This window comes from Monodelphis domestica, chromosome 4, assembly GCF_027887165.1.
Source record: "Monodelphis domestica isolate mMonDom1 chromosome 4, mMonDom1.pri, whole genome shotgun sequence".
Taxonomy (NCBI): domain Eukaryota; kingdom Metazoa; phylum Chordata; class Mammalia; order Didelphimorphia; family Didelphidae; genus Monodelphis; species Monodelphis domestica.
The window spans coordinates 143,343,642-143,369,106 of NC_077230.1; the positions used below are offsets into that span (position 1 = coordinate 143,343,642).

General features: G+C 39.1%; 1 protein-coding gene across 3 annotated transcripts in view; it reads left to right on the forward strand.

The window, feature by feature from the left end:
• The first annotated feature begins 303 nt into the window (after nt 1–303).
• ARHGAP15 (Rho GTPase activating protein 15) overlaps nt 304–25,465 on the forward strand; it is an 892,738-nt gene continuing 867,576 nt past the window's right edge. Inside the window, exon 1 of one of the 3 annotated variants that reach the window (XM_056793814.1) lies at nt 304–425. The gene's annotated coding sequence lies outside the window, so the exon portion shown is untranslated. Of the gene's footprint in view, nt 426–25,289; nt 25,447–25,465 lie in introns of those variants that run through there. The other 2 variants (XM_007494120.3, XM_056793815.1) reach the window with 2 other exon arrangements.

Here is a 25,465-nt window from a genome sequence, read left to right on the forward strand (position 1 = left end):
TATCAATATGTAATCTATAAAAATAAACATTTTAAAATTATATACATGTTGGCAGTTTTTAATTATTATTGATACTTTTTCCTCTAAGGAGGAAATCTTCTCTGGAATATCCTTCCTTGAATTACCTTGAATTATACTTCTCTAAGTACAATTTATATTCCACTAAAGTATGGTCCTTGAGGGCAGGAAGTGAGTAGTGTGGGTGTTTGTGTTTTCATTTCTTTGAATTCTAAGCACTTTGAACCCTTGAACAAAGAAGGTGTTGGATTGATGCTCATTGAAGTAAATTGAACATTTCACTTGGGATTTTAAGTCCTATTGAAACCTGAAACTTCAGTAAGCAGAGAGGTTACTTCCATCTCCTCTCAGGTAGGAGAAAAGGATTGTGAGCTGATGCATCCTTATCTTAATATATCCTCGTAGAGGTTAGTAGACAATGAGTACAAAATGAATGATGTTTTACACTCAATGTATTATTTCTTTTGCTTTGACTTCAAGATAGAGTTCTGGGTTGGAAGGAAGGAGTCATTGATAAGTACCAATAATTATTTTTAAAAAGGCCAGGATGTCAACAATACCTTTTTTATTTTTTTTAATTTTTTAATTTTTTTTAGGATTTGTCGCTTAAACTTATAGATAAACACAGCTCTAAAAGGCAGCCATTTTTCAGGATGGATAGAACTTTGGAAAATGTGAGTTCAAATTTTACCTTAGACATTTATTAGCCCTATAAGTCTATGAAAAACACAACCCCTGAATGCCTCAGTTTCCTAATATATAAAATGAGGATAATAATAGAACCTACAAACCAGAGTTGTAATGAGAATCAAATGAGATAATATTTGTAAAACACTTTTCAATCTTTAAATTGCTATATAAATGCCAGTTATTATTATATTTTTATTACTTGTCTCTGTTCCAAAAAATTTTCCTTTGGAGTTTCCTTATGACATGTTTTTCCACTTCACCTGTACTTCAGAGGACTGACTACCCTGGATATTCTTGCTTCCTTTTGGGCAGGAAGCCTACTATCTAAAGATTTGAAGAAGTCCCTCACTCCCCCACTTTTTAATTCATTTAATGGCATTTACTTTAACTTTAACCTCTTTAAAGCAAGTATGAATAAATAAGTCTTCAATCCCTTGAGGACATAGAAGACCATTCTAAGGTATTTGGAATAATTGTTACTAGTGTTTTATATTTTATTTTAAGGATGTTATCTTAAGGATATTTGAAGGATACCCAGACTTCCTCTGGTTGAATAAAGAGGTGCAGCAGCTATCAGGAATGTCAGCCAGCAAATGTTTATTAAGTACTCACTCTGAGGAGGTAATAACTATAGAAAAGACTCAGGCTATTCAAGCTGAAGTATATGATCTTTTATCAGACAGAAAGCTCATTCCCCATAGTTTATAGCTATGGACGTTCAATAAAGTACCTAGATAAACCCAAGTTTCCATTATGTTGTTCTGGATAACTCTGACTAAAAGGAAACTTTAGAATATGAATGAGTGAGTGAATGAATGAATGAATGACTAAAGTATTTGTTAAGTTCTGACTGTGTGTAAAGTGCTGGAGATATATATAGGAAAGTATGCTAGTCCTTACTCTGAAGGAGCTCACATTCCAATGAAGAAGGTAACAGGAAGGTTTCTGAAAGGTTTCAACTGCAAGTCACTTAATATACAGCAGACAAACACATGGCAACACTTCTTTAATGTCATTTCCACTGGCAAGGTGATATCTTTTTCTGATGTTGAATAATTTGATAGTGGCAAAGGTGTCAAGAATTTTCTACATCTTCAGTTGCCAGGATGGATCTCCCCTCGGATTGCTTCCTAGAAAGATGGCTGAGGACACTAGTCTAGAAGCCTTGCTTTTCCAAAGGATCCTGGTTTCAATGTCCTTAGCTTACTTTTTTTAGAGAATGAGGGGAGCTGTTAGCTGAAGTGCTGGGTTGACTTCCCTGGAGCTTGTAGCTTCTCTTAGCTTTCCTTCAGGGGACATTGATGCTTACACTAGGCTGACTTGGATGCTCAGTTACTGGAAGTTGGCAGGGAGCTGCTTTTAAGGAGTTACTTCCCCAAATGATGACTCTGAGGTCTGGGCTGGAAGTAGGACTCATAATCTAGGAGTACTACCACTCCCAGGGTTTTGGGGGGAGTTGGACAGCAATTGTTGGTGATGAGGAGTAGGAAGCAGTCCCCTACATGATTGAATGGTAATCTAGGTGAAGTGTGAATTTAATATAAATTATATCCCTTATTCCATTTGAAAACCCATTTTGGTCAGTATCAGCCCCATGCTTTGAATGGCCATGTATGCATACTATAGAGGGTGCCAGAGCTCTCATGGCTTCTTGGACTTGAATAAGAGGCTGGCCTCTATTCCCATGTTACTCCTGGCTGAAGACTGGGTTCTGACCTGGACAGAGGTTAAGTCTGTCCAATCAGAGAAATGCAGAAGCAGTGATTTCAATGACTTTATAAGAGAAGGGACTTTTTTTTTTGGGGGGGAGGGCAGTTTGGCTCTTGGCCCTCTTGGAGCTGGAGCTTCTTTCTGGTGCATCTGTTTTTGGCATGGCAAACTGAGAATAATTAAATTCGAACAGTTGATTATATGTTTTTTTTTTCCTTTTTCTCTTTTATAAATAAATAATTTTAAATTTATATACAGTCCCTGGAGAATTTTAATCATAACAGTTGAAAGCAGATCTGGTGATTTGGGGGATACTTCTCAAAAGTTTTATTTTTCTATTGTTTGAAGTTTTCTTGCCTCTTAATAAAATGGCAATTACAGTCAAATTAGTCTAATTGGAGTCTATTGCTTTCTGCTCTGCATTTCTTTGATGCCTTTTTAACTTCTTAATCATGATGCAAAGTACAGAAACAATTCTACCTCATCTATAAGTGCCAAAAGATCCTTTGACATACTTACAATAACGGAACCTTTTTTTCTTTATCATTGAAATTGGAAGTGCCAACTTCTAGATGTCCTTGCTCTCTAGTCATTCCTTTATTCATAATCTGGCAAGTATTAAAACAATGGAATGCTTCTTTAGAATTTGGAAAAGAGACTGACCTGCATTTAACTGTTCCATATGTTTGCCCAAACAGAAAAAGAATTGTAAATTAGACTACAAATTCATTTAAAGTGATAATTTTTCATTTAGGCTTTGATATGTGTGTGTGTGTAAATGTTATCAATATTTCTTGTAATTATTCATGGTATTTCAAATATTGTTTGCATATCCTGACTTTCTAAGTGACTATGTGAAAGCTGAATTATAAAATTTGGCTCAGGTCTTTATGACAAGTAGAAATTAATTTGGAAGTCAAATAATAAAAACTACTGAAGATGCCCATTTAGATTTTTTATTTCACTTTCAGGATGTCTAGTTTTGCATTCTGATAATTATTTCCCTTTTTTCAGTGATCCAAATCTTACTCTGGTCACCATACTTCCTTTTCCTACCAGAACAGTGGTGGACCAAGCATTAGCAAAAGTCAAGAAATCATTCACATCTTTTCATTCATTCATATCCCAAGTCCCTCAGAGAAAAATCACTGAGGGAAATAGCAATGAAGAGAAATGGAAGAAGGAAGAAGAGTTAGGTATACATTGAAATAGCAATGGCAGTAGTAGTAGTCTCTTGGTGACAGAGAATGACAATTGTCTTTGTGCGTTTTCATTTACGGTGTACCCTCATGTGGCTTTGAAGTCCAAAGACTGAGGCGCAGAGTTTGTGGCACATGGGGCATGGGACGCCAGTTGTTACAGGAGGTGCAGTTGTGGCCTGGTGTTGGCATTCATGCGCAGCGGCAAGACATCAACGTCATTCATCTTCAAAGGCAGTGGTGGCATGGTTAATGTGGGTAAGCCAGCTGCTTCTGACAGAGGCAGCAAGTTCTAGTTGCTTTGGTGTAATGCCAGCCCACTTCAAGTTGGACTTTAGCTGATCCTTGAATCTTTTCTTTGGTCGGCCTTGTTTCCTGAGTCCAGCTGACAGTTCACTATAGAATACCTGTCTTGGTATTCGCTGTGGGTCCATGCGGATGACATGTCCAGACCATCGTAGCTGGGTTTGGAGGACCATGACTTCGATGCTGGTGGAGTTGGCTCTGTCGAGGACTTCCTGGTTGGTGATTCGGTCCTGCCATCAGATCCTCATGATTGACCAGAGGGAGCATTGGTGGAATTGCTCCAGCTGTTTCATGTGCTTCCGGTACAGTGTCCATGTCTCACAACCATACAGAAGCGAGCTGAGGACCACTGTGTTATACACTTTGAACTTCGTCGCAGTGCTTACATCTCTGTGTTGGAGGACTTTGGAGCACAGCCGCCCGAGTGCCTGGCTGGCCTTTTGGATCCTGGCATTGATCTTGTGGTCTAGGGACCCGTCGTTGGCGATGGTGCTGCCCAGGTACTTGAAAGTGTTGACATTAGAAAGTTGTGTGGTGTCGATTGTAATGCATGGCTGGTTAGTTGGCCTCCCTGGTGCGGGTTGGAACAGCACCTCTGTTTTGCTGAGGCTGATAGTCAGGCCAAATAGTTTTGTTGTGGTGGAGAACCTGTCCACAATGGTTTGAAGATGATTTTCTTGGTGGGCCATGAGAGCACAGTCATCTGCAAAGAGAGCTTCCAGGATGAGTCTCTCTGTTGTCTTTGTTTTTGCGGTCAGGCGGCGAAGGTCGAATAGTGAGCCATCCAGTCGGTATTTGATGTAGATGCCCAGGTCTAGATCCATCACAGCATGACGTATTTCTTGGGTGAAGGATAGGTTGAATAGTTCCTGAGCGAGGACACAGCCTTGTTTCACACCATTGGAGATGTTGAAGCGATTGGAAGTCTCTCCACCAGATAGGACTTCCCCTGTCATGTCGACATGAAAGAGCTGGATCAGTTTGACGAATTTTGCTAGGCAACTGAGCTTGCTAAGGATCACCCACAATGCGTCCCTGTTCACTGTGTTGAACACCTTTGTCAGGTCTATGAAGACAATGTAGAGACTCAGGTTCTGCTCAAGGCATTTTTCCTGCATTTGCCTCATCATGAAGACCATGTCGATGGTGCTACAATCTGGTCGGAAGCCGCATTGTGATTCAGGCAGGTTCTGCTCTGAAACAGATGACAGGAGTCTGTTGAGTATAACACGGGCGAGGATCTTTCCAACAGTGGAAAGTAGTGAGATGCCTCTGTAGTTGTCACAGGCTGCTTGTGTACCTTTGTTCTTGTATAGGGCTATGATGGAGGCATCTCTGAGTTCTGGAGGCATCTTCCTCTTCCCATATGCTGGTCAGCACTACATGGAATGCCTGGAGCGCCTTTCCATTTAAGGCCTTGTACACCTTGGTTGGGATCCCGTATTTACTGGGTGCCTTGCCTGTACTCATTTGTTTAATGGCTTTTTGGACTTCCTCTATTAAAGGAGGAACATCAAGTTGTTCAATGGTGCGATTTTAGGGGATCTGGTCAAGGGCGCTTTGGTCAACTGAAGAGGGTCTGTTGATAAGCTGACTGAAGTGTTCTTTCCACCTGTTGCTGATGCCTTTGTTATCTTTTATGAGAGTGTCACCGTCAGAGGATAGCAAGGGAGTGGTGGTGGGTTTTAATGGCCCATAGACAGTCTTGAGGGCACTGAAAAATTGTTTGTAGTTTTTCATATCAGCAAAGGGCTGGATTTCTTCTGCCTTTTTTTCCCACCATCGGTCTTGCATCTTCCTGATCTCACACTGAGCCATGGCTTGGAGAGACTTGAATCTGTCCTTTTTAGGAGAAGAGTTTGGGTTATTTTGCCACTCCATAAAGGCTTTGTTCTTTTCGCTCAATAGGTCTTCAATAGCAGTGTTGTTCTCCTCGAACCAGTCCTGGTGGTTGCATTGTTTGGGGCCTAGGACTGCCTTTGATGTTTCCTTCACTGTGTCTGAACTGGTTCCATTTCTCGTTGAACTTCCAGGGAGTGGTCCCTTGACACACAGCTTGATGTCCAGGCAGGGCTGGAATGTTTGCAAATAAGATGGATCTCTAAGATGACTCACATTGTAAAATGCGTGAACTGTTTGGGCACGTTTTGGATGGAGAGGCGCAATGCGCATTTGAAGAGTCACTCTAACCAATTGGTGGTCTGTCCAGAATTCAGCTCCTCATGGCTCTGCTGATCTGTATATCCTGGATGTCTCGCCGGCATACAATGATGTAGTCAATGAGATGCCACTGTTTTGATCGTGGGTGCATCCACGTTGTTTTATATTTGTTCGCCATTATGAACACAGTGTTTGTGATGGTGAGTTCGAACTCTGAGCATTTGCTGAGTAGCAGTAGGCCATTGTTGTTCATTTTGCCCACGCCGTGTTTGCCGAGCACTCCTTTCCATCTTTCATGGTCCTGGTCAACGCGGGCATTGAAGTCTCCCAGTAGTATCAGCTTGTCATTTGTGGGCACTGAGTGCAGGATGGCACTCAGGTCAGAGTATAACTGCTCGATGGTCTCCTCTGTGCTGGTCAGTGTTGGGGCATATGAACTGATGATTGTGGCATACCGGTCTTTGCTGAGAGGCAAACAGATCTTCATGAGCCTCTCACTGATGCCCATAGGCAAGTCTGGCAGCTGTTTGAGCAAACTGGTCTTGATAGCCAGGCCAACACCGTGGATTCTGTCTTCATTTGAGGCTCTACCTTTCCAGAAGAAGGTGTATGCAGTGGTGGGTTTGCTGAGTGATCCCTCTTCTGGTAAGCGTGTTTCACTTAAGGCTGCTATGTCGATGTTATATCGCGCCAGTTCTTTACCGATTAGAGCTGTTCTTCTCTCAGGTCTTGGGGTATTCTCTATCAAGTAATGTTCTGATGTTCCATGCTCCTAGTAGGAGTTTCTTTGTATTTTGTCTTCTTTGATTTAGACCGCTTAAAGGGATGACCCGCCAGCCACGGTGTGCTGACCGGGTGTTTGTAGGGCAGGCAATGTTTGGGACACCTTTTCTAGTCCCTCCCTTGATTAGGATGAGCAGTGCTGTCCTAGAGAGGGCTGCTCAGTCACCCAGGATGCTGCCGAACGTCCCTGCTGCCCATAGGACCAAGCCACCACTGGTCCATGGGCCACCTATGTGCAGGATCGAGACTACAACTGCCAGTGGTCACCTCCACCTGTTGCATCGTCACTCCCCCATCGCCGCAGGTCTTGAAGAGGGTGGACGGGATTTGGATAGATGAGTGTGCACAAAGATACTTGTGCATGAAGGAGATTTAAGTGGAAAAGCCAATGCACAGAGACAGTCCCACTCTCTCAGCGTTGGAAGCCTGGGTCCAGTGGCATGAAAAGTCATTACACCTGGAGACTTCCTCAGCTGCATTGGATGGCCGTGTTGTCCTTTGTGCTCCAACATGCCCTGAGCACTCCATAGTGCTTTGCTGTGTCGCCATCTCAGCCATTGAACCTTCTTATTGGCTTCTTCTGTCTGTTCGGCTAAAGCAGTCTTCACATGCTGGGTGAGCAAAGCCCTGGTTTACCAGGGGTCGACAACCCAATGGCTACCCTCACAAGGTTTAGCCAGTCTATAGAAGCCGTTGCCTGGGGTGTGGCCACTGCCGCATGCTAGCAGCTACTGGGAGCCACAAGTGAGAGCTGGGTGTCAGGTGAGGGTCAGAGGCTGGAGAGAGCTGCCCTAGGAGGGAACAACAAGCCCTCCATACTAGAGATACTACCCCTCCCTGAACACTCCATACACATACATACTTAAGCATGTAAATCAATTGTTTCAGATATCACACAGGATTTGAACAATATACAATACAGACTTTTAAAAAAGTATGTGGTCACTGATGGCACATAACCATTTACACTTTTTTTTTTTTACACTTTATAGAAATCTCAGAGGAAGTAAATTGATTTGGTATAGATCTGGTATTAGCTAACTCTTGGCCTTAAAACAACATGATTTTATTTGGACCATAGAAGCTGGATGTGTATACTTGAAGCAGTATAATTTTTTTAAACCCTTGTCTTCTGTGTCCGTATCAATTCTAATACATAAAAATAGTAAGTGCTAGGTAATCAATTTGGTGGGTAAATGACTTGCTCAAGGTCACAGAACTAGGAAGTGTCTGAGGTCAGATTTGAATCAGGTCCTCCTAACTCCTACCCTGGCTCTCTATCCACTGTGCCACCTAGCTGCCCTGAAACCATATGATTCTACTAAGTACTGAATCCATTGCCATTATGATTATCATCCACCATTACCATTATTAAGAGGAGTTAAATGTTCTTCAGTTCCCATAATTATGGTGGGTGCTCTACAATTCCTACCCATTATTACTCTTTTACTTCCCTTAGCCATGCCACTTCTCTGGATAGGAAAGGTAAAAATTAGCAAGGAAAGAGTAAGGACTTCTAATGAGGGGAGGAGGGAGGAAATGCCCCCTAATGCTGAATCTGAAATCAGAAAGTAGATAAAGATCCAAATATGTCCTGGCATTCTCCTGCTTGGCCTGATGAGATAAATATCCAGGAGTTATTTCTTAAATGCAGATCAGTCTCAACCAAAGCAACCACTTCCCATAATTCAGGTGTAGAGGGTTCCTTATTCACCTCACTCCCCAATGACCTCAATCCATACTTGGACCAGAACCTAGAAATGATATTAGAGGAGAGCACTCAGTTCCCTCACAGTGGTTTTGTTTAGTGGTTATGGTTAGGAGTATTGTTTATCATCCTTTTAGACCTATAATGGGCTGATTTTGCCTTCCCTCCATAAGCTACCTTACAGCAGTATCCCTCTTGAATAGGACTATTTATGTAGACATTGTTTATGCCAAGAGAATAAAAGTTCCTTGAGAGTAGGAATTATTTCTTTAGTCAGGTGGTACAGTGGAGTTAGGAAGACCTGAATTAAAATGCAACCTCAGATAATAATGGTTGTGGAGGCCAAGTCATTTAATCTCTACCTCAGTTTCTTAAAATGTAAAATAGGAAAAAATAATATCACTTACAGAGATTTTACAAGAATCAAATAAGATAATGTTTGTAAAGTGTTTAGCGCAGTACAGGTCTGTAGTGTAGAGGTACATGGTGGGCATTTAATAATTATTCTCTTTCCTTTTCCCTTTTCTTTATATCCCTAGTTCTTGGCATAATGCCTAATTCAGAGTGAGATGGTCTTTAGTAAATGATTCTTGTGTAATGGATTAATTAATGAAAATAGCTGTCATATAAGAAGCAGCTTGATAGCAAGGTGGTAAATCCTGCTGCTAATGGTGGGATCTCTATCTCCTAGAGAGTGGCAGATTGGTCTAGTCAGACTTTCAGGTCTGGGACCCAAAAGAAGACATAGGTCATCATTGCTTAATACCCTCCCCACCCTCCAATTCACACACACACACACACACACACACACACACACACACACACACACACACACACACCTTTTCAGACCTTTTCACATATCTGTACTTCAATTGTGGATATAATGGATTAAACATTTTCTTGGATACTGTAGACTGTACATTAATTGATAATTATTTATTATTAAAGTTGGAGAGAGATTGAGAGAGAGAGAGAGAGAGAGATTCAGATGGGGAGAGAGAGAGAGAGAGAGAGAGAGAGAGAGAGAGAGAGAGAGAGAGAGAGAGAGAGAGAGAGAGAGAAGAAGAAGAAGAAGAAGGGAGGAGGAAGGGAGGGAGAGGGAGAAATTGAAAGAGAAAGAGATTGAAAGGGAGAGAGAGAGAATAATCACCAGGCTGCTTGAACTAAAAAAAAAGAAAATCTCTCTTCCAGAGTTATCTGGAACCAGTACCCATTAGAGGTTCTAGAGGAGCGTTAAGCACTACAGAGTGGGAGAGAACTGGAGCTCCGGGTCAGGAAGAGTTGTGCTACCCCAGGGGCCCATGTAGCCCTTTAATCACATGACTTGTTTGTATCCTTACTTAATGCATACATGCAGGTAAGTGGTCATATTTTTATATTAATTTCACATATGGAGCATAAAAGTAGCCCACAGAGACAACCCATGAAACAGACGTGTGCTTTGTCCACACTCAACCTCTTCCTTTCTCTGAGTATCTTAGTATTTGCTGTAAGCCAGCTAGAAATAAAAAATAAATAAATAAAATAAAGAGAAGTTCATCCTCAGGACCCCAAAGAAAGGCAACAACAGATCTGCATCAGCTAGCAACATGTTGGGACACTCAATAACAGTCTGTGGCACATGACATGCTTTTGATACACAATGACACATACCTATATACATGTGCCATTTAGTGACACATCTGTACCAAGCAATGGCACAGGACATACAGGTGCCATCTAATAACATGACTATATCACATAACAGGGATGTGTCACACTGGCATCAGATAGCAAGCAATAACATATATGTGCCATGTAACAATGGGTCTGAATCACGCTAACATACTGTCACTATGTAATAACACACAATGCCTTTCCTGCACTCAAAGAGAATGTGGTCTGTCAGCATCATATGACAACATGTGATGAAATACCTCTGTCACACTACAACAGCCTGTATCACACAACATATATGCAATGGATGATGTGCCTGTACCTCACATCCACATGCAACACTGGGCCTGTTTCATACCAGCATCATGGAACAATACACAATGACTTGTTTGCATCACACAACAATGTGGATGTGCCACAAAACCACCTACAATGACACAACTGCATCACACAACATATAAAATAAACCTCTGTCACACAAACTGCATCAAGGAAGAACACCCAGTGGCATGCTATCGTCACATGATGATGTGCCCAATGGCACGTACAGTGCCAGCCTGGGTTACACACATCCTGCAATGAATGTGTCACACAACAATGCATTTGCACCACACAGTAGTAACACACTTGCTGTGGTCAGATTGCTAAGAGGTCTAAGTCAGGTTTTGTACTTGGCAATTCTGGTTTCTAAGCTGGTCCTTTGGCCATCATACTTTTTTTCTCTCAGTTTCAAATGTTTTTCAGTGCATGGTTGATTTTAGTAGGCTGAAAAAGTCTTCCTGGACCAAAAAGTTGCCTTCTGCTCCCACTTGCCAATGTAGGGAAAGGCCTTCAGAATGAATGATTTGATGAGAACTATCTTAGTAGTGATGTTATTAGCCATAAGTAAATTATTAATTCATTACAGAAATAAAATAACTACTAGCCCACAGACATCCATAGAAGACCCTCAGAACATACATTTTTAAAATCACTGCTCCCTTAAATACTCATCCCACAATCCCTCTTTTAAAGGATGAATTTGATTTTATATATGTATGCATGCAACTGAGTATTTTTTTTTTCTGTATGGAGTTTGTGTCTGTGTTATGAGGATGCCACTCATGTATATATTCTAAAGCAGGACGTCTTAACCTTTTGTGTGTGTGTGTGTGTGTGTGTGTGTGTGTGTGTGTGTGTGTGTGTGTATGTGTGTGTGTGTGCCAAGTATTGCTTTGACAATCTAGTGAGAGGTCTATAGATCCCTCTCAAAAAAAAATCTAATTTTAAATGCATAGAATAAAATATAAAGGATTGCAATGAAAACCATTTATATTGAAAGAAAGATGTAAGGTTTTCCCCATCTAAGCTCATGAACTCCCAGTAATTTATCTCTAGACCCCCATGGACCCTAGATTAATATCCCCTGCCTAAAGTTTAAAAGTAATCAGACCACACTTTTCTTCTGAAAGGTTCCAGTTAGGTATGTTTCTGCTGATTATTCTAAACTTTTCTCATGCTACCTTGGGAACCAGAATTGTCTAGAATATAGCATGGGAGAATTTGAAAGGAACTCCATGGCACATCCTGAACCTTCTTATATACCTCTCTGGGCCACCTTATCAATTTTGATGGGCTTAAAGGATATTCCGTGAAACTTTGATGTAATGGAATTTTAGTGGAGACTTTGGTTCTAGCAACTGATATTGTGAAAGGGAAAGAATGCTAAAGTAATTTGCCCAGATTAAAACATGATATTTAAATAGATATGATAGCTGGCTTCAAATACATGAAAGGTTGCCATGTGGAAGATATACCAGTCTTCAACTGTTTGGCTTCAGATCAAAGCAAATGGAAAATGAGTAATGAATGGAAATTGTAAAGTTATTTTTAAGTTTAATATTTTTGATAACTTTTCTAATAATTAGACCTTTATAAAAGTGAAATGATCTATCTACAGAGACTGTGTCACATCAGTCTCGTAGTAGAGGCTGTTGAGCTAAGACTGGATGACCAACTGCTTTTGAGTGACATCTGTTTTGTCATATGAGTCCTTCATATGTCCAACTATATCTAGGAGGTCTTCAGACATACTTCACTTTACTCTCCATCATCCATATTTTGTGCCAACTACCTAATTTTTCCTCATGTCAATATACTATTCAATGGTGTAAAGATAATTTTAGGGTTGTGGAATTTTAAGTTGTGTAAAATCTAAATTAATAGGTTACCAGGGGAAAAATCCCAAATAAAATATCCAAGACAGTCTGGAGATGTATGGTAATTTAAATTAATATAGAGGGAAGGATTTAAGGAGAAAGAGGGAAGAGGGTATAGGTTTTCTCCTGCCTGGCCTGTGCCAAGGGGAGTTCAAGGTTTCCACCAATAGATATCTGAGGGAGATTAGAGGTTTCTAAGAGGATAAGTTTGGAAAGTAAAGGAGAAAAAACTCAGCCAGATTTGTGGATTCTTGTTCCCAAAGCTGGGACCTTTGGGTTTGTCATAGACTGTCTTGCTGAGGTCACTTACCCCAAATCTATTCCATTGATCCTCCTTTCTGTCTCTTAGCCAGTACAAAATTGTTTTGATGACCACTGCTTTATATTATAGTTTGAGATCTGGGACTTCAAGGCCACCTTACTTTATATATATTTTTTTCATTATTTCCCTGGATATCCTTGATCCTTTGTTATTCCAAATGAACTTTCTTATGTTTTTTTTCTAATTCAGTAAAAAAAAATTGGAAGTTCAATGGGTATGGCACAGATAAGTTTGGGTAGGATGGTCATTTTTATTATATTGGCTCATCCTACCCGTGAGCAGTTAATGTTTTTCTAATTGCTCAAGTCTAGTTTAGTTGTGTGGAGAAGTGTTCATATAGTTCCTGTGCTTGTCTCAGGAGATAGATTCCTAAGTATTTTATTTTGTCTAAGGTGATTTTGAATGGGATTTCTCTTTCTAATTCTTGGTGCTGAGATGTGTTGGAAATATATAGAAATGCTGATGTCTGATGTGGGTTTATTTTTGTATCCTGCAACTTTGCTAAAGTTTAGTATTTCGACTAGCTTTTTGGTTGATTCTCTAGAATTCTTTAAGTAGACCATCATATCATCCACAAAGAGTGATAGCTTGGTCACCTCATTGCCTATTTTAATGCCTTCAATTTCTTTTTCTTTAATTGCTACTGCTAGTGTTTCTAGTACAATGTTAAATATTAAATAAAAGGTGATAATGGGCATCCTTGTTTCACTCCTGATCTTATTGGGAATGCATTGAGTTTATCCCCATTGCAGATGATGTTTCATGATGATTTTATATATATACTGTTTATTATTTTTAGGAAAGACCTTTCTATTCCTATGCTTTCTAGAGTTTTTAATAGGAATGGGTGTTGTATTTTATCAAAAGCTTTTTCTGTGTCTATGGAGATAATCGTGATTTTTGTTGGTATGCTTGTAGATATGGTCAATTATGTGGATGATGTTCCTAATATTGAACCAGCCCTGCATTCCTAGTATGAATCCTACTTGATCATAGTGAATGACCCCACTAATCACTTGCTGGAGTCTTTTTGCTAGTATCCTGTTTAAGATTTTGGCATCTATGTTCATTAGGGAGATTGGTCTGTAGTTTTCTTTCTCCTTTTTTGACCTGCCTGGTTTTGGAATCAGTACCATGTTTGTGTCCTAAAAGGAATTTGGTAGAATTCCCTCTTTGCTTATTATGTCAAATAGTTTGTATAGTATTGGGATTAGCTCTTCTTTGAATGTTTGATAGAATTCACTTGTGAATCTATCTAGCCCTGGGGATTTTTTCTTAGGGAGTTCTTTGATGGCCTGTTGGATTTCTATTTCTGATATGGGATTATTTAAGAATTCTATTTCTTCTTCTCTTAGTCTAGGCAATTTATATTTTTGTTAATATTCATCCATATTGCCTAGATTGGCATATTTATTGCCATGTAATTTGGCAAAGAAATTTTTAATGATTGCCTTAATTTCCTCTTCATTGGAGGTAAGGTTCCCCTTTTCATCTATGATACTGTTAATTTGCTGTTCTTCTCTCATTTTTTAATTAGATTGACCAGGTCTTTGTCTATTTTATTTGTTTTTTCAAAGTACCAGCTTCTTGTCTTATTTATTTGTTCAATAGTTCTTTCACTTTCAGTTTTATTAATTTCTTCCTTAATTTTTAGAATTTCTAATTTGGTTTTCTTCTGGGGATGTTTAATTTGTTCACTTTCAAGTTTTTTGATTTGCATGTCCATTCATTGAACTCTGCCCTCCCTAATTTGTTAATATATTCACTCAGGGACATGAATTTTCCTCTGAGTACTGCTTTGGCTGTATCCCATAAGGTTTGAAAGGATGTCTCACCATTGTCATTTTCTTCAATGAAAGTATTAATTGTTTTTATGATTTGTTCTCTGACTAACCGATGTTGGAGAATCGTATTATTTAATTTCCAATTGATTTTTGATTTTGCTCTCCATGTACCCTTACTGATCATTATTTTTAATTGCTTTATGATCTGAAAAGTTTGCATTAATTATTTCTGCTTTTCTGCCATTTTTATGACCTAGTGTATGGTCAATCTTTGTGAATGTGCCATGTGCTGCAGAAAAGAAGGCATATTCCTTTTTGTCCCTTTTTATTTTTCTCCCTATATCTATTAACTCTAATTTTTCTAAGATTTCATTAACCTCTTTTACCTCTTTTTAATTTATTTTTAATTTGATTTATCTAAATTTGATAATGGTTGGTTCATACCTCCCACTAGTTATAGTTTTATTATGTATTTCCTCTGTCAATTTTAGTTTCTCCATTAGAAATTTGAGTGCTATACCATTTGGTGCATACATGTTGATTAGTGATATTTCCTCGTTGTCTATACTCCCTTTTATCAGGATGTATTTACCTTCCCTATTATTTTTAATCAGGCCTGTTTTTGCTTTGGATTTGTCATATATCATGATTGCAAATCCTGCCTTCTTTCTGTCAGTTAAGGCCCAACAAGTCTTACTCCAACTCTTAATTCTGACCTTGTGAGTATCTACCCACCTCATGTGTGTTTCTTGAAGACAACATATGATAGGGTTTTGGATTCTAATCTAATCTGCTATTTGTCTACATTTTATGGGTGAATTCATCCCATTTATGTTCAAAGTTATGATTGTCATTTGTGAATTCCCCAACATTTTTATATCTTCCCCTAATTCTGACTTTTCTTCTTTTGCTATAGCCTTTTACACCAGTGGTTTACTTTAAATCAGTCCCCCTAGTCCCCTCCCTTGTTATGCTTCCCTTTCTGGCCCCTCTCTTTTTTCCCTCCCCTTCCCCCCTTTCCTTCCCTTCCCCCACACCCCCCCTTAATTTTCCCTTCTCCCTTATCCTGTTGGATAAGATAGAATTCAAGATCCCAATGGATCTAGATGCTCTTCCCTCTCAGAGTTGATTTCACTGGGAGTAAGGTTTAAGTAATACCAATTAGCACTCTTTTCTTCTCATTCTTATATGATAATTCTTCCCCTCCCCTTCTTGTGTGTATCTTTGTGTGACAGAGATTATTCTATTTAATTTATTTCTATTTCTTCAAGTATATCTTAGTACCATCATTGATTCCCCCTCCCTTTCTCTTTCTTTTTGTTTTTTCCCTCCAAATCATATTAATGCCCCAATCTTTTCCTATGAGTGATTCTTCTGATTACTCTATTAATGCATACAATTTTTGAGAGTTACACATACCATTTCCCCATATGTTAATATGTATATATATATATATACATATATATGTATATATATATATATATATAATTTGATCTAATTGTAGTCCTTATAGAAGAGAGTTTGAATAAAAGAAAGAAAAAGACACATTTTTCTCCTTTTTCCCTTTCTTTCATATTTACCTTTTCATGTTTCTCTTGCTCTTTTTGTTTGGATGTCAAACTTTCCACTGAGTTCTGATCTTTTCTTTACAAATACTTGGAAATTTTCCATTTTAATGAATGCCCATACTTTCCTCTGGAAGTATATAGTCAGTTTTGATGGGTAGCTGATTCTTGGTTGAAAACCCAGTTCTCTTGCCTTTCTGAATATCATGTTCCAGCCTTTGCGGTCTTTTAGTATGGCTGCTGCTAGGTATTAGGTAATCCTTATTGGTCCTCCTCTGTATCTGATGTTTCTCTTTTTAGCTTCTTATAAGATTTTCTCCTTAGCTTGGGTGCTCTTGAATTTGGCAATTACATTCCAGGGGGTTGTCTTTTGGGTATTTAGTATAGAGGGTTTTTTATGTACCCTATGAATTTCTATTTTGCCCCCTTGTTTGAAGATATCAGGGCAATTTTCTTCGATGATTTCTTGTAGTATGGCATCGAGATTTTTGTTAATCTCTGTTTTTTCAGGTAGACTAATGATTCTCAAATTTTCTCTTCTTCCTCGTTTTCCTGGTCTGTCACCTTGTCAGTGAGATATTTTATGTTTTCTTCTAATTCATTGATTTTTTGACTTTGCTTTATTAATTCTTGCTGTTTTTGCAAGATCATTGTTTTCCAGTTCCTTAATTCTGGTCTTTAAGGACTGATTTTGCTTTTCAGTTTGATCTGCCCTGGTGTTTGAGGCTTCCAACGGATTCTTTAATTGGGAGTTCTTGTCTATCAGACTGTTGACCTCTTTCTGAATTTTAATCCAATTTTTCTTGCCAGAAGGTTTCCATCTTTTGGATAAGCTCCATTTTGAGTTCTTCCAGAGCTTGTGGATAATTTCCATTTTGGGGGGGCGGGTTTTATTTTGCTTGAATTTCATCCTATTTTTCCTCCTTAGCCTGTGTTTTCCCTCCGTAAAAGTTTTCAATAGTCGCTTTTTTACCTTTCTTCTTGGATGTTTGATCTTGGGCACTATTAGCCATCCCTTTGGTGGTTTTCCCTTTCCTTTTTAGTCAGAGGTCTGAATGAGATGGGCGGGTTTTATGTGGATTTAAGTGGCAGTGCTTTTGCCTCAGGCTTGTTCTTCCACAGAAGCCTCAACAGTTTGTTAGCACTCCCGCCCCTGTGGTCTGTGGTCTCTTCTCTCTCGTGTGCAGGAGTCTCCTTTGAAACCGCTCTGAGGGGCAGTTCCCTGGTAGACCTTGTCAGTTCCCAAGGACCTTCACATGCCCCCCCTCACTAGAGTGAGGAACGGAGCTTTTGCTTCAGGTAGTTTCTAGAGTCTCCCCAGTGTTCACAGTTTGCAAGAGCCCCTGCGGTCTGTGCGCTATCCAGTGTGCAGGTGTCTCTTATGAAACTGCTCTGAGGGGGTAGTTCCCTGGCAGTACTAGTTAGATCCCAAGGACCCTGTGTCCCCCCAGTCACTATAGAGACATTCCTCACTCACTTGCTGTCTCTGGTGAGTGTGCTGGTCCCTACACTGGTTCCGTAGGTGAGGTGAGGGAGGGTAGTTCAGATCACGTTTGGGTGTGAGCTTTTCTCCCTTCTTATAGTGTGGAAATGCATAAACCTCACATACCTTCATTGCTGTGCCCTACTTTAGAGTTCCTCCATTCTTCCAAAGATGATTTTTATGCACTTTTGAGGTAGTCTATTTCATTGGTTGCTGGGGAGAGGAAGCGATCCACATCTAGATTGCAGCCATGTTTACTCGGAAGTGGTTGTTAATGTTAAAATTAATTCAGGCCCTTCTATGGCTACTAGCTTTGCAGTGGCATCTGCTTGATCATTCCCCTAGAGACAAGTTCAGTGTCACCTGTATGGGCAGAGCAATGAACTATAGCTAGGGCTTCTGAAAGCTAGAGAGCAGAGAGAACTTCATTAATAATTTCTGCATTAGCTATAGATTTTCCAGCTAAGGTTAAAAATCCTCTCTGGAGTCATAGCATCCTGACAGAGTTGCAGATGCCAAAAGTATATCTAGAATCCATATAAATTGTTGCCTTTTTACCCTTGGCAATTATACAAGCATGTTTCAGAGCTATGAGTTCTGCCCTTTGAGCGCTAATGTTAGAGGACAGTGAAGCTGACCACTCAGTGGCAAATTCTGTGACTACAGCAGCTCCAGTGTAGCATATGCCATCCCTCATAAAAGAAGAACCATCAGTAAATAAGACCAGATCTGGATTGTCTAAGGGAGTGTCCAAGAAATTATCTCGAGGCTTTTCTGCTATGGACACTAGTGTTTCACAATTGTGTAATGGTTCTCCTGAAGTTGGTAAATCTGGAAGCAAGATGGCAGGGTTAAGAGTTGTACAGCGTTTCAAGGTACTGTTTTCACTGTTTAACAAGGTTATTCCATACCTTGTAATTCGTTGATACAAGAATGTCTATGTTCTATGCTTTAGCAACAATGCTTCTACCTCATGTAGGAACATAATTGTTAATGGGCATCCCAATACTAGATCAACAGTTACTAGTAAGGCTGTAGTAGCTACTCCTCTAAGATATGATGCTGGTTCTGATGCTACTGGGTTCAGTTGGGCAGAATAATAAGCAATTGGGTGCAGAGAAGGTCCTAAAGTCTGAGTTAAAACACCTGAAGGTACCCCTCTTCGCTCATGTACATACAAAGTAAATGGCTTGTTGTAATCTGGGATGCCTAGAGTGGGGGCAGACAGGATAGCCTGTTATAGATCTGATAGAGTTGACAAGTGTTCTGGCTCTAATTTGAGGGGTTTAGGGACTGAATGAGGGGTTTAGTAATTTCCTCATAGCAAGGAATCCATCATTTACAAAACTCTGTTGCTCCTAAAATTGCTCTCAACTGTTTCTTAGTGGTAGGAGCTCTTAAATTTTGAATATTTTCAATTCATTTGGGAGAAATAGAGTGGGTACCCACAGTCAGAATGAACCCCAAATATTCTACTTTAGGGAGACACCACTGAACTTTATCCTTCAAGATCTTATGCCCTCTTTTATGCAATTCCAAATGAAGGTGTTTACTATCTTCCTGACATGCTTCTGCATCTGTTGAAGCCAAGAATAGATCATCTACGTATTTGATTAATTTGCTATTTTTAAATGTTATATTATCTGTGTCTTGGCTCAAAATTTGTGCAAATAAACTCAGGCTTTCCATGAACCCTTTAGCAGACGACTCCATGTATAATGGGAAGGCTTCCAGGTGAAAACAAATATATACCTGGCATTCTCATGTATGGGTATGGAAAAGAATGCTGAGCACAAGTCTATTAATGTAAAGTATGTAGCTGTGCTAGGAATAGAAGAAATTATCGTATGTATGTATGTTGGAGACTATGGAGTGTCTCTTTATAATGTGGTTGTTCACAGCCCTCAGATCCTGTACAAATCTATAGAGGTGCTTGCCTTCAGGTCCTCTTTTTGGAGTTTTAAAGGGCAGGATGGGCATGTTGTATTCAGATTCACAAGGGATTATTATTCCTCGGTCAATTAATCAGCTTATTACTGAAGTAATGCCCTCAATTGCCTCTTTTGAGAGGGGATATTGAGGAATGGAAGGAGGTGGGTTAGATTTAGTTTTTATCTGCACAGGAACAGCTGACTGAAGTAAACCTACATCGGAAGAAGATGTGGCCCAAAGAGACTCCGGAATATCTACAGGTATTACAAAGGTGGGATGCCCTTTCCCCTCCTGACTCTGAGAGAATTACAGGGAGTAAATTTAAGGATTCCTCAGATAGTTCCAATGATAAGGAACTACCTGGGGAGCAAGTTATTGTGGCTCTGAGTTTGCATAGAAGGTCCCTCCCCAGAAATTTTAAAGGGAAGTCAGGCATCAAAAGGAAGGAATGTTGTACCTCTAGGGGTCCTACAGACACCATTCTAGGGGAAAGTTTTTTAACTCTTTGGGGTATTCCTGACACTCCCATTATACTCTCTTAGCCAATGGAATAACAATGTAAATCAGGTTTACTCTTTAATACCGACCCAGAAGCTCCAGTGACTAAAAGATAATTATAATAGTTGTTACCCACCTTTAAGGTAACATGGGGCTCATTGGGGGGTGGATAGGGACAATGGGTAGTATGACATCAGGGTCTGGAAAATCTAAAGTTGTATCCTCTGATTCCTTTGCCCCAGGCCCCCCCCCAACACCTTCATTGTATTTAGGAAGTTCCTTGGGTACCCCCCTGAAAGGCACCCCCCTGAGGGGCATTAGCACCCCAAGTATTTTTTGAATGAGGACCACTTAAGTTATATTGTTGTGTAGTCATTTGGTATGAGTTATCATTTTCCCAATATCTAGTCCTATAGTTATCATTCCTAAAGTTGTGTTTCCATTATCATTATTATAATTATATCTGTAATTATCACTTCTGTAGTTGTTATTAAACTGCATATTCCTTCTGAGTGCCTTGAATTAAGTTCTACACTCTATCATTCTGTGTCCCTTCTCACAGAATTGGCAGGTAATGGATCGATAATTAGATTTCTGGAGAGGGGCAAGTGCCATTGGTTGAGTATCATGCCCACTTTCCAGTTTAGCCATCTTATCTGTTAAATATCTCAATTGTTTCTCCATTTTCTCCATGAGATCATTATTTCCTTCCTCCTTTTCTTTGTTTCACTTTGAAACATATAGAGCTGTTTTCCACAATTCTTCAAGGTCCATCTCCAGCCATCTTGGGCAATGTGTTCTAAAATAATCCCTAATTACTTTGCAAGAATTATTGATAAAGTGCCTTCTAACTTGTCTCATGCAATTTTCTTTAGATGGGTAAAAATCCAGGTATCTATCCCCAAACTCAATTATTCTGTTCATGAATCTGAAGGGTGTCTCTTCCTCATTTTGCTTAATCCTTTCAAATTCTGTCCACTTATCTGTACTGTCTATACACTGTCTTATTGCTGTTAAGATGACCTCTCTACAGTGGTATAGTTGTAAATAATCCTCAGAGTTGTTATAGTCCCATTTGGCATCTTGAGATAGCCAATGTACTACATTGTTCCCCTGGGTTTTGTTGACATAAGCAATTATTTTATTTTTCTCACGTTCAGTTAAAAAAAGCCTGTAGCAAGTTCTCAAAGTCTTTGTAAGATGGATTATATTGAAAAATATGTCTGTCATCTTTTTTGTTACCAGAAAGGGATCTTGTTCATATGTGAGAATATTTCATGTAAATTCATTTATTTCTTGTGGAGTAAACGGTATATTATACCTTAAAGTCATCACATTCCCATTTAGTCCTATTTCAGGTAGTTCTCTTAGAGGAAACAGGCCTCTAATTGAATTTGGCACCTGTCAGTCAGTTTGACTAAGATGAGTTTCCTCAAAAGGATGAGATTTCCTTGGGGCTGGAATTGGTTTTTGTGTAGGAGAAGGAACAGGAGAAACTGGGATTTCAGGAGAAGGGTCTTGGGGAATAAATTCAGCCAAGATTTGCAGACCATGAGAGAACCAGTCTGTTAGCTGAGCTATAGGGAAGGTATTTTCCATCTCCATTTCAGGGAAGGGAATTTCTTTATTTAGAGGTTCAGAAACAGGTTTGTCAGGTTCAGACCTATTTTTGGTGGGGTGGATGTTTGCCAATTGATCCTGTAAGAAACATTTTAAATTATCCAATTGGGCTTGCATGTTCTCTTGTATTTTAGCCTCAATTTTTTTTTACTGTGTTTTATCTTCAGATTTTGCATAATTTTCTGTATTTTAGCTTTGGAATTTTTCATGTTTTTCTGCATTTCAGATTCAAATAATTTTTTATGTTAGCATCTCTTAACACAGTAGTGAGGAATACAAAAATGATATTACCTAATAACATAAAAATTGTTGGTATCCTGAATTCCTAACTGCCCCTAATTCTTCAACCACCATATAAATGTCAAAGAATGTAGTAATCATTCATTTATATTAGCTAGCTAGATAGATAGTTAGATAGATAAATATAGATATAATAATTATTTTCCTAGCGGGCTTCATGTGGGGAGCAGGACAAGGCTAAAACTCTCTCCAGGTCTCCCTCCCTCCTAATTAAGAGTAATCTAGGCAGTATTGTCAGTGAAGGTTGCCTAATTGGGCTGTTTGTTCCCTGAGGGAAAGGGGATCTATAGCTAAACAGCTTCCCCAGTCCTGCCGATTTTTGTTTAAAAAAAAAAACAGCTGTTTTCAATTCAAATTAAGGAGAAAGGAGAGAAATAAAAATATTTTATACTCACCTGCTCTCACAGCTGTGTTTCAAACTGTTTAAAAGGCTGACTTGAGTAAGTAATAAAGAAAGGAAAGAGATGTTATAGAAATTTGAGGGTCCTGGTCACAACCTTTGTGGATTAACCAGACTGTAAAGATAATTTTAGGGTTGTGATTTAAAATCTAAATTAATTGGTCACCAGGGGAAAAATCCCAAATAAAATATCCAAGTCAGTCTGGAAATTCATGGTAATTTTAATTAATATAGAGGGAAGGATTTAAGGAGAAAGAGGGAAGAGGGTATAGGTTTTCTCCTGCCTGGCCTATGCCAAGGGGAGTTCAAGATTTCTGCTGATAGGTCTCTGAAGGAGATTAGAGGCTTCTAAGAGGATAAGATTGGAATATAAAGGAGAAAAAAACTCAACCAGAAACTCACCACTGAACCGGTCAATAGCTTGTAGCCACACCAAGATGCCGAAAGGCCCAACACACTGCCACCAGCCAAATCTCTGCTGCCAAAAGGACCTGGAGAGAGAATGTGAGCCAGATATATAGACCTTTAACCCTTTTGTCCCCTACTCTAAATGCCCATTCTTTAGTTCTCATCTTCTTTGATTAGATTATATCTTTAGAGTTACTTAACACATCTTTGTTAAGTTCACCTTTTGTTAGTTACTTGACATTTTTGTGATTAATTTACCCTTTATAGTTACTTGACACCTTTTTGTATTAAGATCTATAAATAGACTTAACTTAAATTTCTAGCTTCACTATAAAGTAATAACTAAGTGCCTTCATTGGGAGATTACAACTTTATCTTCACCATAAAGTAAGATCTAATGTAGGGTGGAGTAATTTAAAGTTCACAATGGCTTCTCTAATCATCCTTGTAAGTTTCCAGACTAAACTCCAGTCAATATTCCTGTGATGGGAAAAATATTTAAACTCCTTATTCTACAATAGGCTAGTTTTTCCTTGATGAAAAAGTTGTCATGGGTATATGATCGGCCCAACAGACAAAGGCTTAAGTTGTATTTCCCTTGACACATTTCCCTGGTAACCTCTGGCTATGCTGAAGTATCTTTCTGGTTACCTAAGGTGATAACTAGGCCCTCTTATATGGAGCTGGAGTCCTTCAGACTTGGTAGGAGATTCATAATTCCAAGATTTCACTATAATCTGCTGAGCTGACCAGATGTTTCCACATGGACACTGGTGGTGAGGGGAAAATCTATCCAAGCTCAGTGTTGAAATACATCTGTTGAATATCTTTTCTAGGCTATGGCTAAGTAAACCTTTTTTTAAATCATTGAATGAGTGTCTCATCTTGTTCCAACATTTAACTTGATCTAACAGAATTCCAATATAAGTAAGGCTCAACTCCCCTATATGTATCATGTTTTTCAGGGCAAAAATTGTCTTCATTTTTTGTATTTATAGCCCTACTCCATTAGAAAAGTATTCACAAGTTAGAAGTGTTTCAGCAGTAGAGATTCTTTTAGAGGTTAGGGTTGGAATTAGTATCCAATGAAATCACTTCCAGTTCTGAAAGAAAAATAAGATCCTGTGATCTCCTAACTCTTACCCTGGTCACTGAGAAATGTACACCCTGAATCTACTCTCCAAGGTGTTTCTCTAAATCAAGCCTTCCTTTTTAAGCACCAAACTTATGACACCAGAGAAAGGAATTATTCACAATTCCTAGTTTTTATTTTAGAATGCTAAGAGTTAAGGTGATTCTTTTTTCACATACCTCTGCAAGCAATTCTTCATTTCAAACACATTCTGAGAATCCCATTTTCTCAGAACCACACAAATCTTGTTGCAGGAAATCTAGAATCCCTCCTAAACTAGCTTTGTGATTTGACTGATTCTATGAAGGACACAAACAGATTTAGAAGAAAGCTTTAGTGATACAATAGTTATAGGATGGTTCTTTTAGAAGATATAAGGGGAAATAAATGATTCTCTGGGTTTACCTTCTTCTTTATCCAAAGCAAGTACAAACATTTTCTCCTATGCTTCCAAAAGTAGGGAACCATCTGTCCCGGCTCTAGTCATGTCAGATAGTCATTCATCAGGGGCTTGTGGTATCTGAGAAGTTCTTTCGCAGCTAAAAGTCACTCAGGAGGCTTTTAATACACTCTTATGTTAGCACTACCCTTTAGAACTCAGGAAGCTTTTTCCATAGAAAAAGGACCCACTCTGGAATTAGGGAATAAGATTTAGGGTCACACCCTGTCTAGGATTATAAATTTAGAGTTAGGAAGTAGCTTGGAGGACATTTAGTATGACTCAGTTTTATAGATGAAGAAACTGAGGCTCAGTGAAGTTAATAACTTGCCCAAATCAAATATCAGAGGCAGGTTGAATCAATGCTATCACTCTCAGACCTTAGGTAGGACACAATCTCTCTGAGTCTCAGTTTCCTCCCAGCTATGAAACAGGAGTTGTAGGACATGTTCATTAAGGTCCCTTCCAGATCCAAATCTACTATCCAAAATCTATGGGTTCCTCCCCTCATATTAGAACTCTAGGGTTCTTCTTACAAAGTTCATTAACTAGAGCAGTTAATCCATAGGCATTGTCTCCAAAGACCCAAACATCAAAGAAGAAACCAATTATCAGCATTTTGATAGCACACTGATTTCCGGAATGATTCTGCTGATATTATTTCTAAATGTCTTCATCAACAAGATTGTGCAAAATGATTATCTTTTTCTTCAGTCCTTGTTAGAATGCAGAAAAAGGGAAGTTTCTTCAGTGTTTAGAAGCCTGATTGCTCCACCCCCACAGGCTTCCTAACCACAAATTTATCTTCTTAAATCAGAGAGTCCCCCTATTGTCCCTCCAAATCTATGTAAATGTGCACTGTTAGAAAATGAACAATTACATCTCTACGATAATTTTTATTGTTGACTATACAAGGTAATTTCTTAGTGTCTGGTAATGAAATGACGTGTGAACTGTATGTTCACAGGAAGTGGTTTCATGTAAATGTGTGTTTTTGCTACTGCCCTAAAATTAAGAAGCATTGACACAGGCCCCCCTCTTTCGACATGTGACTTTACTCTTTTCCGTTTTTGTTGAGTTATTAACTGTTACAAGTTGATGGCAGTTTCAATAACAAGGAATCACTGGTGAGAAGGTAAGAAAGTTTTAACTTT